Source organism: Fukomys damarensis, unplaced genomic scaffold, assembly GCF_012274545.1.
Source record: "Fukomys damarensis isolate Sample0158 unplaced genomic scaffold, DMR_v1.0_HiC HiC_scaffold_15, whole genome shotgun sequence".
Lineage (NCBI taxonomy): Eukaryota > Metazoa > Chordata > Mammalia > Rodentia > Bathyergidae > Fukomys > Fukomys damarensis.
Genome location: NW_022900927.1, coordinates 8,347,601 through 8,365,528, shown reverse-complemented (window position 1 = coordinate 8,365,528; position 17,928 = coordinate 8,347,601). Strand labels below are relative to the sequence as shown.

The following is a 17,928-nucleotide window of genomic DNA, read 5'->3' as shown; positions in this document are numbered from 1 at the left end:
GTGATTTCTTGATAGCAGCCATTCTTTGTGGGGTGAGGTGGAATCTCAGTGTTGTTTTCATCTTCAAAGCCACTGTGATGAAAACAGCCTGGTTTTGGCAAAGAAACAGATCTGAGAATCAGTGGAACAGATTGAAAGATACAAAAGCAAATCCAGATGTACTCAGCTACATTATCTTTGACAAAGGAGCTGACCATCCTCAGTGGAAGAAAGCTAGCCTCTTTAATAAATGGTGTTGGAAAAACTGGATGTCAACCTGCCACAGATTAAAATTAGACCCTTATCTTTCGCCATGCACTAAATTAAAATCCAAATGCATTAAAGATCTAAATATTAAAACAGAAACATTAAACTTGCTGGAAGGTAAGTTAGGCAGAACTCTGGAAGACATTGGTATAGGAAAAGACTTTATGAACAAATCCTCAGTAGCATGGGAACTAGCAGATAGAATCAACAACTGGATCTCATCTTACTAAAAAGCTTCTGTACTTCAAAAGAAACCATCAGCAGAACTAAGAGACAACCTACTGTGTGGTAAAAAATTTGTACCAGCTGTTCCTCAGACAAAGGACTATTATCAAGAATATATAAAGAACTCAAAACAATCAGCGCCCCCAAATATAAAGACCCAATTCAAAAATGGGCATGTGAAATGAACAGACATTTCTCAAAGAAGTAAAAGCAGCCAGTAAATATATGAAAAAATGTTCCACATCACTGGTCATTCGAGAGATGCAGATGAAAACAACACTGAGATTCCACCTCACCCCACAAAGAATGGCTGCTATCAAGAAATCACACAATAACAAATGTTGGCGGGGTTGTGGGGAGAAAGGAACCCTCCTCCATTGTTGGTGGGAGTGCAGACTAGTGCAACCACTATGGAAATCAATATGGAGATACCTCAAAGAGCTTGGACTGGAGGTTCCATTTGACCCAGCCATCCCTCTGTTGGGTATCTTTCCAAGAGAACTAAAAGAATCATATCACAGAGAAGTATGTGCACCCATGTTTATAGCGGCACAGTTTGTAATAGCTAAATCTTGGAAACAACCTATTTGCCCATCCGTTGGAAACTGGATAAAGAAGTTGTGGTTTTTCTATAAAATGGAATATTACTCAGCCATAAAGAGCGAGAGAATAGATTCATTCATAGGAAAATGGATACATATTGAAGATATACTCCTAAGTGAAATAAATAAGTCCCACATGTGTAAATACCAAATAGTTTCCCTGGTGTGAATATTCTGCAACAATGCATAAGATTCTAATAAGATTACTGACATTTAGAAATGGGAAGAAAGGAGCTAAAGGTGCAGGGAAGGTGGGATGGGTAGGGGAAGAGTAAAAAGGGAAGAGAAAAAAATGTGAGAGAATGAAAAGATGAAAATAAAGTATTTGTAGATGGGGAGGGGAGGAGGGGGTGAAGGGAGGGCAGAGGTAAGGGGAAAAAATGAGACTCAAGACTTGTCATGTAGAGGTACAAGATCCCAACAATGAATGTAACTGTACTGTATCCCTAAAATGTACCAATAAACTCAATTAAAGCTGAAAAAAAAATCAGGAAAACCAAATAATAAGCAAGATAAAAATCAGGATGAGATCCCAATGAGATTTAAAGATAAAAATGGGGAGAGGAGGAGGGGGTTAAGGGAGGACAGGGACAAGGGGAATAAATGAGAACCTAGACCTGTCATGTAAAAGTACAAGATCCCAATGATGAATGTAACTGCACTGTATACCTAAAATGTACCAACAAGCTCAATGAGAAAATAAAAAGAGATTAAAACATAAAACATAAGCCATTATTCTGTTCTTCTTTTTTTTTTTTTTTTTTTTTTTTTTTTTTTTTTTTTTTTTTTTTTGTGGTACCAGGGATCAAACTCAGGACCTTGTGCTAGCTTTTGTACTTCTTGAGAAGTTGAACATATGTTTGGTCTCAAGTGGAGTTTGGCAAATTCGTACTAATTTGCTGGAGGTATATAAACATCAATAAGCTCAAGTCTTTATTAAGCTCTTAGCTTAATTATTGCTTATTCATAGGAATGAAGTGGAATATAAATAAAAAGTCAATAAGTTACAAGCAATCATATGTAATCCTAATATTTTATTCTTACAAAATGTTAGTCTACTTCTAGTCTGTAGAGAGATAAACACCAACTTCAATTTCAGTCACTGGGGCCCAGACTTGTAATTTAACATTTTATAAATTATTATGTATTTTGGATGGAATGTTTAAAAACCAGTATGTCGATAATTTTATAGGAGAAAATTAATATTTTGAAGGCAGAAAGGCCTATCAACGAATGGAATCATATTCACAATTTTAGTAAAAGCAAACAAATAGTGAAAGGTCAAAGCTTTTCTTTGAGGCCTGAGTTATAGCTCAGTGATACATATATGCTTGGCATCTGCAATGCCACGGGCTTCATACACAGCACTGGGAAAAAAAAAAAGCCTCTAACTAAGAGCTGTTTATTAGTCATTCAGAAAATAGGAAATCCACTTCACGCACTTTCATTTACCTAAAGTCTATTTAAAAAAAAAAATACTATGTAGATGTATAATATTAACATGCCTTTTAGAACTTGTCATTGGATCGACAGATTTCAGGGACATGAACCTCCATTTGTAAATTTAGAAAGGCAAGGGACCCAGAGAATGAATAAAATCTGTACTTCTATGATTTTATTTATCATGTTTATACTGTATGTGACCTTTCCCCTGAATCCTCTCCAATCACTGGACAGTTAAACTAAATTCGGATTCTTTTATATTTACTCTACCCAAAGCTTTTTTTTCACACAATGAGAAATTTCTAGTATAATTTTCTAAAGAATACAGAAGAAAAACAAACTCAAATTCAGTTTCTCAAGCACTCTCACAACACAGATCTCTCGACACCAGAAGAATCCATTGGTTGAGCAATCAGTCACTAAGCAAGCAATCATTTCTGCAGCAGACACCAGCTGAGTATCCTCTAACAAAGTTCAATCAGGACACTGTCTAACTGGTGATAGTGCCAGACACCCACAGGTCAAATGTTGAGTCCCCAAGACTACCCCTCCTCACTTTCAGATGTCATTTGCAAGTACTTGGGAGTTTCACCTTTGTTTCTGATTGTTCAGCTGTAGATTGGGCCTCCTATAACCCCATCCCTGGATTTGATTAATTTGTTTTAGGAGCTTACAGATCTCAAAGAGACATTCATGCTTACCAGTTTATTATAAAGGATATGATAAATGATAGAGATGAAGAGATGCATAGCAAATGCAGGGGAAGGGATGTGGAGTTTCCAGCCCTCCCCAGGACCACTACCTTCCAGAAACTTCCATGTGTTCAGCTATCCAGCTTTCCGAACCCTGTCCTTTTGATTTGTATGGAGCTATGCTGTGCCTTGGAGTTAGGAACCCCAGATAAAAACCAACTATATGTATATTTTTGTCACAGGTTGAAATTTCATAAAATCATCAATGGCATCTTCTAACTTCCTTCCTGTTACATTACTCCATTGGCCAGAGTTTTTGTCTGCTGGCTGGGCCATTCTTGCCAAACCAAGTACTAGAAGAGATTATGTTACATTTGATGATACAGTTTAAATGAGTTTTTAGTGATTAGTCATCCAGTTATAGAAGATGACAGAAGAAATCTATTCCTCAAAGCACATGAGGAGCTAAGTATCAGTGCAGTTTAAGGATCCATTCCAGTGTTTCATGAGCACCAGGCTTCAGCCAATGGCCCCTACAAACTGACCTGCCATGAGCACGCTGCTGTTCCACATGCATTTCTTACTGTTCTGGCCATTACAGGCAGTTCCCTCTTCCATGAGCAGTCTGATGACTGCTGGGGGAAAAAATAATTAATAGATTTATGAAATGGGTCTCTGCCCTTTTCATCATTTCTATTGAGTTTCACACTGTGTCAAGAAAAAAGAGCCACTGAAAGTGAGTGGATGGTTACCCTTTCTTCATTGCTGCTTCTCATGCTTCATGGTTGAAACTCCATGAACTTGGACTACTAGCATCTCATATGTGTGGGTTTATCTGGCTCATTGCAGCTGGAGGAACCATTTATGTATTTTGCTACCATGAAAAGTATAAAGTGGTTGAGCTCTTTTTCTATCTTACAATAGGATTTTCCTCAGATTTGGTGATGACATCAATAGTAACACCAACGGACTTCAGAACTTGCCATTGGGGGTTTAACTTACTGCTTGGGTGTTGTGTTCAAGAGAGATGGCATCGTCCCACCACCCATGCCATCTGGCTCCCATCTGTGCCCACAGCAGCAGTAGCTGCCGTGCATTACTATGCCATCTGGAGATACCTTTACCAAAGTTCATTTGGGGTTTATGCCCAGTCTCTACTAGGTCGGCAAACCAGTATTATCTCTATCATGGCAGCTGGGAATACGGTAAGAGTAGAAAACTACACAAGGGACAATAAAGAAACAACTGCACTGACTTTCTTTATATCTTTTGAACATAATTATAGTGAAAATGGAAAGGCTGTGTTCTGAAATTTTCCCCCCTCACAGCAAACAAGGTAGAGAATTGTTCATTCTTTTTCAGTCAGGAAGATCTCTGGACAGGTGTGGCCAAATGAAGTTTACAAACCAGAGTTTCGTATTTTAATTTTACAGATTTTACTGCATGATTTTTCTACATTACTAGGTCAGGCCAGAAAGGTCAATGAAAAATAAAAATTTGTTTTTGTTTTTTTGAGTTTTTTGTGGGTTTTTTTTTTTTTTTGTACCAGAGATCGAACTCAGGACCTTGTGCCTGCAAAGTAGGCATAATACCACTAAGCTAAATCCCTAGCCCAGAAAATTTTGCTTTTAGGAAAAAAATGGTTTCTATCACTTTCCCATTCACTGTGTAAAGAATCATGGACAGAACTGCTGCTACTTTTTACCATGTTTTATCTTGATATAACATGGTAATTTTTTTAAATAGAGATTTAAGATTTAAAAAAATTTTTAAACTATGGCATTAACATGCATCTCTGCAGTTCCTTTTTATATTGTGAATGTTTGCAGCAAGCAGTCACTATTCCACAAACACTATAACTCTTCTAACAGTTTTATTAAATGTGGAGAAATTGCCATTTTTCAAAAACTGCAGTTTTCCTAACTTTACTGCCAACCTCTAGCTCTGAATGTAGCCCTGCTTTGGGCCATACGTTGGACCTACTTTGATGGAAAAGTATTTTGGTATCATTAAGTTTTTCAAAAAAATCCAATTTTCCTTCATATGTTTGCTGTGTTTTCTTTGGGTTTCTTTCAACAGCAGATGAGTATTCTGTCCATATTCCGATAGTCTTGTTGGGTTGGCCATCTGCTGAAAACACCTCAAGAGCATTATAAATCACAAGGAATAGTTGCATTGCCTGTTCAATGCCCTGCAGTTAAGTCATTGTCACTTGGCTTTATAGTACCTGCTTGATAGTCATTTTAAATTGTGGAATTAGATGCATAATTTCACATTTCAACCTTTCTTCTGCATCTCTTAGTATACTGGGTTTTTTCATAGGAAAAATATTAAAAGTATTGCTTGACAGATAGAAAATCATATCTATGAGATATTCAGTTATATACTGATTCAGGGGAATAATATATATATATACATATATTCTTTTTCTTATATTAAGGTTACTATACTAGCTGTTTTATTGATTAATCCCTCCTATTAGTATTTTAAGAAATGAAATAACCTTGCAGTTAGATCAGATGCCCATATCGCCTGTTTTTCTAGAAATGGGCTTACTAATTGGAATTGTCAGTTGACAATGAGCTTATTAATTGAAATTTTATATTAATGTAGCTTTAAAAGAGAATTTACTTTGTGTTTCTACTTAGAACTCTCTTTGATGACTTATAGGGGAATAGGGAGAGAACTGACAATTGTTGGTAAATTCTTTTTTTTTTTTTTTTTTTTTGACACAGGATCTTATGTAGTTCAGGCTGGCCTTGAACTATGTAGGATCAAGCTTGCCTCGTGCCTCGGCCTCCCGAGTGCTGTGATTACAGGTGTGTACCACCATGCCCCGCTTGCTGGTGAATTCTTAAAAAGGCAAAGTATCTAGTGATTACACTAGGCCACCCCTCTATACATAATTCTGAACTTATGGATGCATGTTATTTTCTGTGTATATTTTATTTTTATTTTTTCATACCAGGGATCTAACTTGGAACACTGTGCTTGCGAGGCAGGGGGCAGCAGCACTGAGCTGAATCCCTGGCCCTATTACTGTTAATATGTTAAGGTTTCTGTATTAATTGAAAGTCTGCTCAAAACAAACACTATCAAAACCACTAAAATGTATGTAGTATATTGTACTATGAACTAAAAGAAAACTGTTATTTGGATTCAAAAAAAGAATAAAAAGGAAATTTAAGCCTATCAAAAATGTACATGATAAAATGCCACAGGCAGAAAAAGCAAAATAAAATATTTATAATTCATATTTTAGACAACACAAAGAAGTTTCTAAACTTGTTAAAGTTTCTAAACCCTTCCCTATTTACAAAGACTTTGTTTCCATGTTTTTCCTTTTCTCCTATTTATTTTTACCCTTCATTCCTTTCCCCTACCCCTCACACTTCCTCCAATTGCTTTAGACATTTTCTTCCTATTTCACAATATCAATTCTACATTTTGATCCTTATTTACACTTTTAGTTTGTCACACCAGAGAAACTATTTGGTATTTACACACATGTGTCCTACTTATTTCACTTAAGAGTATGGCCTCAATGTGCATCCATTTAGCTGTAAATGTCTCTAGTTTCTCATTCTTTATGGCTGAGTAGTACTCCATGTTGTATATTAAAACAACAACACTTTCTGTATCCAGTCTCCACTTGATGGAAAATTGGGCTGTTTCTAAGTTTTAGCTATTACAAATCCTGCCAATATAAACATGGGTATGCATATATTAATGTGGTATAATTATTTTGATTCTTCTGGGAAGATACCCAGAAGAGGAATAGCTGGGTCAAATGGGACTTCTAATCCTAGTTGAGACATCTCCATATTGATTTTCACAATGGTTGCACCAGTCTGCACTCCCACCAACAATGAAGAATGGCTCCTGTCTCCCCAAAACCCCTCCAACATTTGCTATTGATTGATTTCTTGATAGTAGCCATTCTTTCTGGGGTGAGGTGGAATCTCAGCATTGTTTTCATCTGCATCTCTTGAATGACCAGTTATGTTGAACATTTGCTCATATATTTATTTGCTGCTTTTACTTCTTTGTCTGAGAAATGTCTGTTTATTTCAGGGTACCGGGGATCAAACTTGGGACCTTGTGCTTGTGAGGCAGGTGCTGGAACCACTGAGCTAAATCTCTGGCCCTCAGATGCCCATTTTTTAATTGGGTCTTTATATTTGGGGGGCCTGATTTTTTTTAGTTCTATATTATAGATAGTAAACCTGTGTCTGAGGAACAGGCATGTTGTAGGATGTCTGTTTGCTCTGTTGGTGGTTTCTCTTGCAGTGCAGAAGCTTTTCAATAAAATGAGATCCCAGTTGTTGATTCATTGTTTTAGTTCCTGCACTATTAAAGATTTGTTCATAAAGTCTTTTTCTATTCCAGTGTCTTTGAGAGTTCTAACTTGTCTTCCAGCAAGTTTAGTGTTTCTGTTTTAATATTTAAATCTTTAATCCACTTTGATTTTAGTTTAGTGCATGGTGAAAGATAGGGGTCGACCTTCAATCTAGTGAGGATATTTGGCTTCTTTGTCAAAGATGAGGTAGCTGAGTACGTCTGGAGTTGTTTCTATATCATCTAATCTATTCCACTGATGCTCGGGTCTATTTTTTGCCAGTACCATGCTATTTTTATCACAGTGGCTTTGTAGTATAGTTTCAAATTGGGAATTGTGATACCCCCCTGCCATGTCTCTGTTGCCTAGAATTTCTTTTCCTATTTTAGTTCTCTTCTGGTTCAAATGAATTTTTGGATTCTTTTCTCTAGCTCTGTGAATGTATGGTTGGGACTTGAATCAGGATTTCATTGAATCTGTATAGCAGTTTTCGAAGTATGGTCATTTTCGCTATATTGAGTCTTCCTACCCAGGAACAGGGGATGTCTTTCCATTTTCTTACATCCTCTTTGATCTCTAATTTCAGATTTCTCAATGTACAGGTCTTTTGCTTCCTTTCTTAGATTGATTCCTAGATGTTTCTTTTTTCTGGATGCTATTGTGAAAGGAATTTTTTCCCTAATTTCTGTCTCAGGGAGTCTGTTATTTGTGTACAAGAAGGCTATTGATTGCTGAGTGTTGACCTTATATCCTGCTACTCTACTGAATCTGTCAATTAAGTCTACAAGTCTTTTGGTGGAGTTTTTTGAGTCTTTCATGTAGAGTATCATATTGTCAGCAAATAGTGATTTAACTTCTTCCTTTCCTATATTTATTCCTCTTATTTCTTTCTCTTGTCTAATTGCTATAGCTAATTTTTCCAAAACTATATTGAACAGAAGTGGTGATAGTGGACATCCTTGTTTTGTTCCTGATTTTAGCATGAAGGTTTTCAGTTTTTTACTATTTAGCACAATGTTGGCTTTTCATAGACAGCCTTTATCAAGTTGAGATAAAGACCATCTATTCCAATTTTCTGCAAAGTGTTTAATCATGAATGGGTGTTGAATTTTGTCAAATACATTTTCTGCATCTATTGAGATGATCATATGAATTTTGTCCTTGACTCTGTTAATACAGTGTATTACATTTATTGATTTACATATGTTGAAACATTCTTGCATCCCTGGAATAAATCCGAGTTGGTCAGGGTGAATGATCTTCTTGATGACCCTCTGTATTCTGTTTGCCAGTATCTTATGGAGGATTTTTGTATCTATGTTCATTAGGGAGGTTGGCCTACAGTTCTCTTTTATGGTTGGGTCTTTCCCTGGTTTTGGAATCAAAGTAACACTTCCAGGAATGAATTTGGAAGCATTGCTTCCCTTTCAATTTCATTGAAAAGTTTTAAGAGTAGTGGCAATAATTCTTCTCTAAATGTTTTGTAGAATTCAGCAGTGAATCCATCAGGACCTGGGCTTTTCTTTGTTGGTAAAATTTTAATTATCTTTTCAATTTCACTCATTGTAATTGGGGTGTTTAGAATTTTTATATTTTCTTTGTTCAATTTTGATAATTCATATGTATCTAGAAATTAGTCCATTTCTTCTGTATTTTCCATTTTGTTAGAGTACAGGTTCTCAAAGTAGGTATAGATAATTCTCTGGATTTCTACTGGATCTGTTGTGACTTCATCTTTTTCCTTCCTAATTGCATGAATTTGAGCATTTTCTTTCTTTCTTTTTTTTTTGATAATGTTGGCTAAGGGTTTATCAATTTTACTTATTCTTTCAAAAAACTAACTCTCCAATTTGTTGATTTTTTTGTATCATTCTCTTAGTCTCCATTGCATTGATTTCCACTCTGATCTTTATAATTTCTTCCCTTGAACAAGCTTTGCATTTGTCTTGCTCTTCTTTTTCTAGGAGCTTCAGATTCAGCATTGGTTGTTTATTTGAGCTCACTCTGTTTTCCTAGTGTGGCCATTCACTGCTATGAATTTTCCTTATAGAACTGCTTTCATTGTGTTCCATAGATTCCTTTATGCTGCATTGGCATTATCATTTATTTGTAAAAACTGTCTAACTTCTTCTTTAATTTGCTCTGTGTCCAATTGGTTGTTCAGGAGAGGGGCATTTAATTTCCATATGTGTGTGAAGTTCTTGAAGTTTCTTATTCTACTGATCTCTAGTTTACTTACATTATGGTCTGCTAATATATATGGGATAACTTGAATTCCTTTGCATTTAGTTAAACATGTTCTATGAGTTAGTATGTTGTCTATTTTGGAGAATGACCCATGTGCAGCCAAAAAGAATGTATATTCTGATTTTCTGGGGTGGAACACTCTGTGGATGTCTATTAAGACCATTTGTTTAAAAGTTTGGTTCAATTCTAGTATTTTGTTCTGATTTTTTTATCTAAATTTTATTTTATTTTATTTTTCCTCATTGAGTTTATTGGTACATTTTAAGTATACAGTACAGTTACATTCATTATTGGGATCTAGTACCTTTACATGACCAATCTCAGCTCTCATTTTTTCCCCTTGTCCCTGAACTCCCTTCACCTCCCCCTCCCCTCCCCATTTACAAACATTTTATTTCCATTTTTTCATTTTCTCCTATTTTTTTCTTTTCCCTTATTACCTTTTCCCCACCATTACCATTTTCCCTACACCTTTAGCCCTTTTCTTCCTATTTCACATTGTCAATTATCTCATTAGGATCTTATGTACTATTATACTTTATTCACACCAGAGAAACTATTCGGTATTTACACATGTGACTTATTTATTTCACTTACGAGTATATCCTCAATATGTATCCATTTTCCTATGAATGATTCTAATTTCTCATTCTTTATGGCTGAGTAATATTCAATTTTAGAAAAACCACATCTCCTTTTCCAGTTTCCAACTGATGGGAAAATGGGCTGTTTCCAAGTTTTAGCTATTACAAACTGTGCCGCTATAAACATGGGTGCACATATATCTCTGTGATATGATTCTTTTAATTCTTTTGGAAAGATACCCAGCAGAGGGATGGCTGGGTCAAATGGAACCTCCAGTCCAAGCTCTTTGAGGTATCTCCATATTGATTTCCATAGTGGTTGCACCAGTCTGAACTCCCACCAACAATGGAAAACCATATGATCCTCACAATAGATGCAGAAAAACCATTTAGACAATTCAACACTCATTCATGATAAAAACCCTGCAAAAAATTGGAATAGATGGTCTATATCTCAACTTAGTAAAGGCTATCTATGAAAAACCAACAGCCAACATCATATTAAATGGCCAAAACCTGAAAACTTTCATGTTAAAATCAGGAACAAGACAAGGTGCCCACTATCACCACTCCACTTTGACATAGTTCCGGAAACATTAGCCACAGCAATTAGACAAGAGAAAGAAATTAAAGCAATAAAGAGAGGAAAGGAAGAAGTTAAACTGTCATTATTTGCTGATGATATGATATTCTACATTGAAGACACAAAAAACTCCACCAAAAGACTTCTAGACTTAATTGACACTTTTAGCAGAGAAGCCGGATACAAGGGTAACACCCAAAAATCAATAGCCTTCTTATACACAAATAACAGGCTCACTGAGGGAGAAATTAGGGAAACAATTCCTTTCACAAAAGCATCCAAAAAAAAAATAAAGTATCTAGGAATCAATCTAACAGCAGAAGCACATGACCTCTACACTGAAAACTACAGCACTCTGAAAAAGAGATCAAAGAGGATATAAAAAAATGGAAAGATATCCCCTGCTCCTGGGTAGGAAGAATCAACATAGTGAAAATGGCCATACTACCAAAACTGCTATACAGATTCAATCCAATGCCAATTGAAATTCCAACACTATATTTCATAGAACTAGAAAAAAGATTCCAAAAATTCATTTGGAACCATAAGAGACCTAGGATAGCAAAAGCCATCTTAGACAACAGAGAAATGGCAGTGGGTATAACAATTCCCAGTTTGAACTATACTACAAAGCCACTGTGATAAAAACAGCATGTTACTGGCACAGAAACAGACCTGAGTATCAGTGGAACTGATTGGAAGACACAAAAACAACTCCAGATGTACTCAGCTACATCATCTTTGACAAAGGAGCTGACCATCCTCACTGGAGGAAGGATAGCCTCTTTTTATCTACATTATCTGTCTATTTGTGACAGTGGGATATTGAGGTCCCCCATTAAAATTGTATTAGTGTTTATTTGGTTTCTTATGTCCCTTATTATTTGTTTTGTATAGTTGAGGGCATTAGTATTTGGTGCATATATATTTATGATTGTCATCTCTTCCTCTTGGATTGTTCCCTTTACAAGGATGTAGTGGCCTTCTTTGTCTCTTTTAATTAGTTTTGGTTTGAAATTTAATTTGTCTGCAAATAAGATAGCTACACCTGCTTTTTTCCTGGTCCCTGTCACATGGAGAACTGTTTTCTATCCTTTTACTTTTAGTCTATCATTTTCTTTTTGAACTAGGTGTATATCTTATATACAGTATATTGTTCGATTTTGCTTCTTAATTCATTATGCTAGTCTATTTCTTTTGATCGGTGAATTGAGGCCATTAACATTGATGGTTATAACTGATATGTATTGACTTATCATTATCATGTTATTTTCCTTTTGTTGGCTCTTTTTAATTTTTCCCCCTCTCCCTTTAATTTCTTGCCTTGCCTGATGGATTTGCTCTGTTAGGCCTCATGAATTTGTGACCTTCATTGTCTTTTTCTAGAATATTGTTTAGAATTGTTTGGAGTACTAATTTGCTTTTCATGAAGTTTCTTGGGTGTTCTTTGTCATGGAGGTATCTTACTTCCCCATCCATTTTGAAGGATATATTCAGTCTAGGTTGAAGGTTGTTTTCTTTTAAGGCTTGAAATACCTTACTCCAGTCTCTCCTTGACTTGAGGGTTTGTGTTGAAAAGTCTGCTGTGATTCTGATGGGCTTTCCTTTGCATGTGATTTGTTTCTTTTCTCTGTTTGTAGTATTTTGTTCTTCTGTTGAGTTTCCAGGATCTTGATTATTATATGTCTAGATGTAGATTATCTTTTTCATGGCCAGTTGTAGTCCTATATGCCTTACTTATCTGTGTGTCAAATTCTTTTGCTATGTTTGGGAAGTTTTCTGCCATTAATTCTCTGAACAACTTTTTTATGTCATTTGTACTTTCTCCCACTTTTTCATGGACTCCTATCGGTCTTATATTATTCTTCTCTGTATTATCTAGGAGCTGTTGTATCGATTTCTCATGGTCCCTTAATATTTTTAAGAAATCTATCTTTTTATGGTCACTGACAACCATCTTGTCTTCTATATCTGATATTTTGTCTTCAGATTGGCTCAGTCTGTTGTGCATATTTTCAACAGTTTTAACCTCTTGGATATCTGTTTAAATCTGCTTCATGGATTGCATTTCTTTCCTATGTTGGGCATTCATGATTTCCATTTCTTGCCTATGCTGGGTCTTTATAGCTTCTATCGTGGTCCTGAATTCATCTATTTTTTAAAAAATCTCTTTCTGTGCTAGACTCTCTAATCATGTCTTTCATTGTACTCACCACCTCCATAGTCATCTGGGAACTTATTTCTGTTTTGAATTTTTCTAGAGCCTCATTCATATGTTTTGTTACTTCATGCATTATTAGTTCAGGGTGTCCAGATGGTTGATTATCAGACTTCTCCACTTCCTTTCTTCCAGACTTTGCCTTTGGTGAACTGGAAGTCTGGGTTTGTGCCTTGCTTAAATATCTTTTCATTTCTATTTTTGTTGTTGGTACTGTCCTTTGTTTAATTCTTGGGTTAATGCTTCGACCTTCCAGATATAGCTGATCTTTAGGTTTTGAGTCTCTAATGACTGGGAGAAACTCTTATTTTCATAATACCAGGAAGGACAACTGATTAGATTAATCATAACACCTTAGCCCAAATGATAACAATCAGTAACACAATAGCATCAAGCACAGATTAGAAAGTGACAATTTGAGGTAGTTATTAATCTATCACCTTTAACCATATGAATTAAATAAAAATCAAGGACCAGCCAGAAATATGTTTACAATGAATAAACTCTTCAATATAGCAACTTTACCCTTCAGGATGGTGACTTAGAAGGAGTTGGGGAAGGAGGGATAGTTAGGTAGAAGGATAGAGAAAGGTTATATGTGAGGCCAGAGGACACAGGAAGATCACAAACTCTACAAAACTGTTGAAGACAAGAGAAAAAGGCAGAATGAAAGAACAAAGACAAAAATAGAACAACCTAATAGCAATAGGGATGCTAGAAACTGTATTCACTCTCCTTTAAAACTAATAACAACTGACAGAAGGAAAAAGGGAGAAGAAAAAGTAAAAGTAAATATGAATTAGGGCAGGAACAGGAACAAAAGTGGTGGCTAAGAACAATGTCAGAGGAGAAAAAAGAAAAAGAAGAAAATTTTTTTTGAAAGAGTAGAAAAAAATAAAATTAAAAATAATAAGAAAAGAAAAACATAATTTTAAAAATAAAACATAAAAATGAAGGGCTTCCTTCAGGTTGTGGCTCTGCTGTCTCAGTAGATAATGTGGGCAGCAGTGTGCAGATCTAAGTCAATTAGTCTCAGCAAACCAGCATCAGACCCCTGAGATTCAGGCTGATTTCTGGCTCCAAGGCCCAAGTTGAACTTGCTGACCTCCTGCAGGGTTGAACTCTGCAAGGTTCTACTGCAGGTTCCAGCTGTCCTTCATCTGAGAATAGTCTAGCTTTTCATGGGAGGTAGTGATCCCTCCAACTTACTATGGTGGTCTGGTATGCCTTTATTGCAGAGATTCTCTTCACTTTCCCAGTGGGCTTCAATTTTTATCAAGGAGCCTTGGAGAGGCTCTCTTTCTGTTGTTCACTTCTGCTCTATCTTCTGGAGCTCAGGACAATAGCCTTTATGACCTCCTGTGCCTCTGTAGCGTGGATCCAGGCACTGGTGCAGCCAGAAGATGGCGGGGTGGCACTGGGGTGGTGCTGCAGATGCCTGAGCAGCTCTGCTTAGGGGGTGGGGGACCTATTAATACTGTTTTAAATGAAACACTGTTTTGTTTACCATATTACAAAAGTTCCTGACATAAATTTTTAGTGTTTTGTGGAGAACAAAGGTATTCGTGAGTACTGCTATTGGGAGTATTGATACAACCTCTATAAGTAAATGTTTGTTTATAGCTAGCAAAATATAAAAGTCATGTGAACGTTGCTGTTGTAGCAGTTGTGCGTTTGTCCATTTATCCTATGATATATTTGTGTACATGTAAAGTGTTATTTACTAAACCACTGTCATAAGAGTTTGAATAAATTATAGTATATCCAAAAAATCATCTATAAAAAAGATGAGCACTTTTTATAAGAAAGTCTTTATGATACATTTTTTAAGGAAAATGAAAGTGATCAAAGTATGTTATGTGAGTGTATGAATCTGTCAAAATTAAACCCATTAATCTGTATAGTCAATAAAAATTTAAATATACACATAATTTTTAAATCACAGAATGAAGTAAAATGATATAAAATTAGATTCTATGTATAACATTTACATCAATGCCTAATGAAATTCTTCCCAACTTAATTTCCATAGAAGCCTATGAAATATTTTTCCTTTCTCCAGAAGCTCCATTACACATCATTAGGAGAAAATGTGTATAGAAGTGTATACTATTACACTGAGGGCAAAAAGGGGGAAGATAGCCAGGTGTGGTGGCTCACACCTGTAATCCCAGCACTTGGGAGGCTGAGGCAGGAGGATCACTATGAGTTTGAGACCAGCCTGGACTACATAGTGAGTTCCAGGTCAGTCTCAACTACATAGTGAGACCCTGTCTCAAACACCCCCCCAAAAAAGGAGGGGGGGTAGATATATATTCATGTTTACTTAATATAAAACAAGTTCTTCACAAAATACTATAAGCAGTAAGAGAAAAGAAACAAATCACATACAAGGGAAAGCCCATCAGAATCACAGCAGACTTTTCAACACAAACCCTTGGGGCAAGGAGAGCCTGGAATGAGCTATTTCAAGTACTAAAAGAGAATAACCTCCAACCTAGATTGATGTATCCAGCAAAACTCTCTTTCAAAATGGAGGGGGAAATAAGACACTTCCACGACAAAGAACACCTGAGAAACTACATGAATACCAAATCAGCACTACAAGCAATTCTAAACAAGGTCCTAGAAAAAGACAATGAAGGCAACAACGCCATCAGGCCCAACAGAGCAAATCAAATAGGCAAGGCAAGAAATTAAAAGGAGAAGGTGAAAAAGTAAAAAGAGTTAACAAAAGGCCAATAACATGTCAATAATATGTCAGTACATATCAGTTATAACCAGCAGTGTCAATGGCCTCAACTCACCAATCAAGAGAAATAGACTGACAAAATGGAATAAGAAGCAAAATCCAACAATATGTTGTATACAAGAAGCACACCTAGTGCAAAAAGAAGGCCATAGACTGAAAGTGAAAAGATAGAAAACAATTCTCCATGTGACAGGAGCTCAGAAAAAAACAGGGGTAGCAATCTTATTTGCAGACAAAGTAAATTTCAAACCAAAACTGAATCTAGTATTATTGATGTAGGACGGTACTGTATCATACCTCTATGAATGTAAAATATCTAGTACCTGCTTTATGATACATAGTAGGGACCGTGCTTTATCAGAGCTACATTTAATGATATTACTCTAGAATGTTCTCTTTCCAGATGATGATTAAGAGGCTAATAGAAAAAATGGTGCCAGGTACCACAGCAGCAACAGAACTTGGCTGTTGTCTGGCTATTATTCTTTTTTTGTTTTTTTGGTTTTTTTTTAATGGAATGTGCTGAATGTCTATAATTTTGTTCAGATGACTGCAGAACCTGGAAAAGCTGCTGCTGCTATCGATGCATGACATACTATTATTAGTCTTTATACACACACACACACACACACATATATATATATAAATTGAATTTTGGGAAACTAACGGTGCTGCCAACTTTGGAAAAAGTCATCCCAATTTACTGTCTTGACTTGGCATTGTACAGAAAAGGACAAGCATATTGGTCTAGAAATGTTAATTTATTTTATTTTATTTTTTTTCCATGTGTACAGGGATAACACATCATACTAAATATGTAAGGTCATATCTACGTGGGTTTGATTGCAGAAACTAATAAAGTATTCTCTAAATAATGAAAAAAAAAAAATAAGATAAGACTACAAGAGCAAGAAGCAATTTAAATATGTTAAGGGACCATTTTCATCTTCAGAATTAAGGATTATTTTAATCTTACATGATTGCCTTTTCTCTTTTACTTTCCTTTTTAGTTTTATTTTAGGATTCCCTATTTTTAATGTTCATACAGAGATTTCTTTAACTGAAATACCGAATAGTTTCTTTGGTGTGAAAAACTATAATAGTACACAGGATCCTAATGAGATAATTAATAATGTGAAATAGGAAGTAAAGGGCTAAAGGTGTAGGGAAAGTGGGAAGGGTGGGGGAAAGGTAATAAGGGAGAGGAAAAAAATATGAGAAACTGAAAAAATGGAAATAAAGTGTTTGTAAATGGGGAGGGGAGGAGGGGGTGAAGGGAGGGCAGGGACAAGGGGAAAAATGAGAATCAAGACCTAGTATGTAAAGGTACAGAATCCCAATGATGTATGTAACTGTATTTGTATACCTAGATTGTACCAATAACCTCAATAAAAAAGAAAAAAAAAACAAGTTCTTCAAAATTAAACAAGAAATTCATGTCTTTAGCTAATTTCAGGGTGGGAAATGAAGCTCCTGGATAGATGGAAACAGACCTTAAAGGTATACTTTTTCATTAATCCTGTTTAGTAATTTTTCTTAATATGACAGTCCATCTAAGAAGTTTAGAATCACAATTAATCTTTGTGAAATGCAAGATTTCTTATTGTTGTTCATAGGGGGGAAAATAAATAAATTTCTCATTTTTAATTCCAAGAACTGCCTCAGACTTAAACCAAAGGTAAAGCACAGATGGCTAGATTGTAAAGCATCAGTTCATAAATACAAATATTTATTTATAGTTATAGATCTATTATATAAATTTATAATTATAATGTAAACTAGTTTATTATGATAGTCCATATAATTATGTGTAACTATATAATTAAGAGCTGTGTTTTAACATATTTTATATATACATTTATCTCTATAAATACAGTCTGCTCTCTGTATCTTCAAGTTCCACATCCTCAGATTCAACAAAGTACAGGTCAAAAATATTTTTTTTTGTAAAAAGTGGAATTTATTAAATTATAATTCAAATTGTGTTACAAATTTTA

At 35.5% G+C, this 17,928-nt stretch overlaps 1 pseudogene; it reads left to right on the top strand.

Annotated features, from left to right (window-relative positions):
- The window catches only part of LOC117286167, a 52,308-nt pseudogene extending 47,790 nt beyond the window's left edge, over positions 1-4,518 (top strand).
- The last annotated feature ends 13,410 nt before the right edge of the window (positions 4,519-17,928 follow it).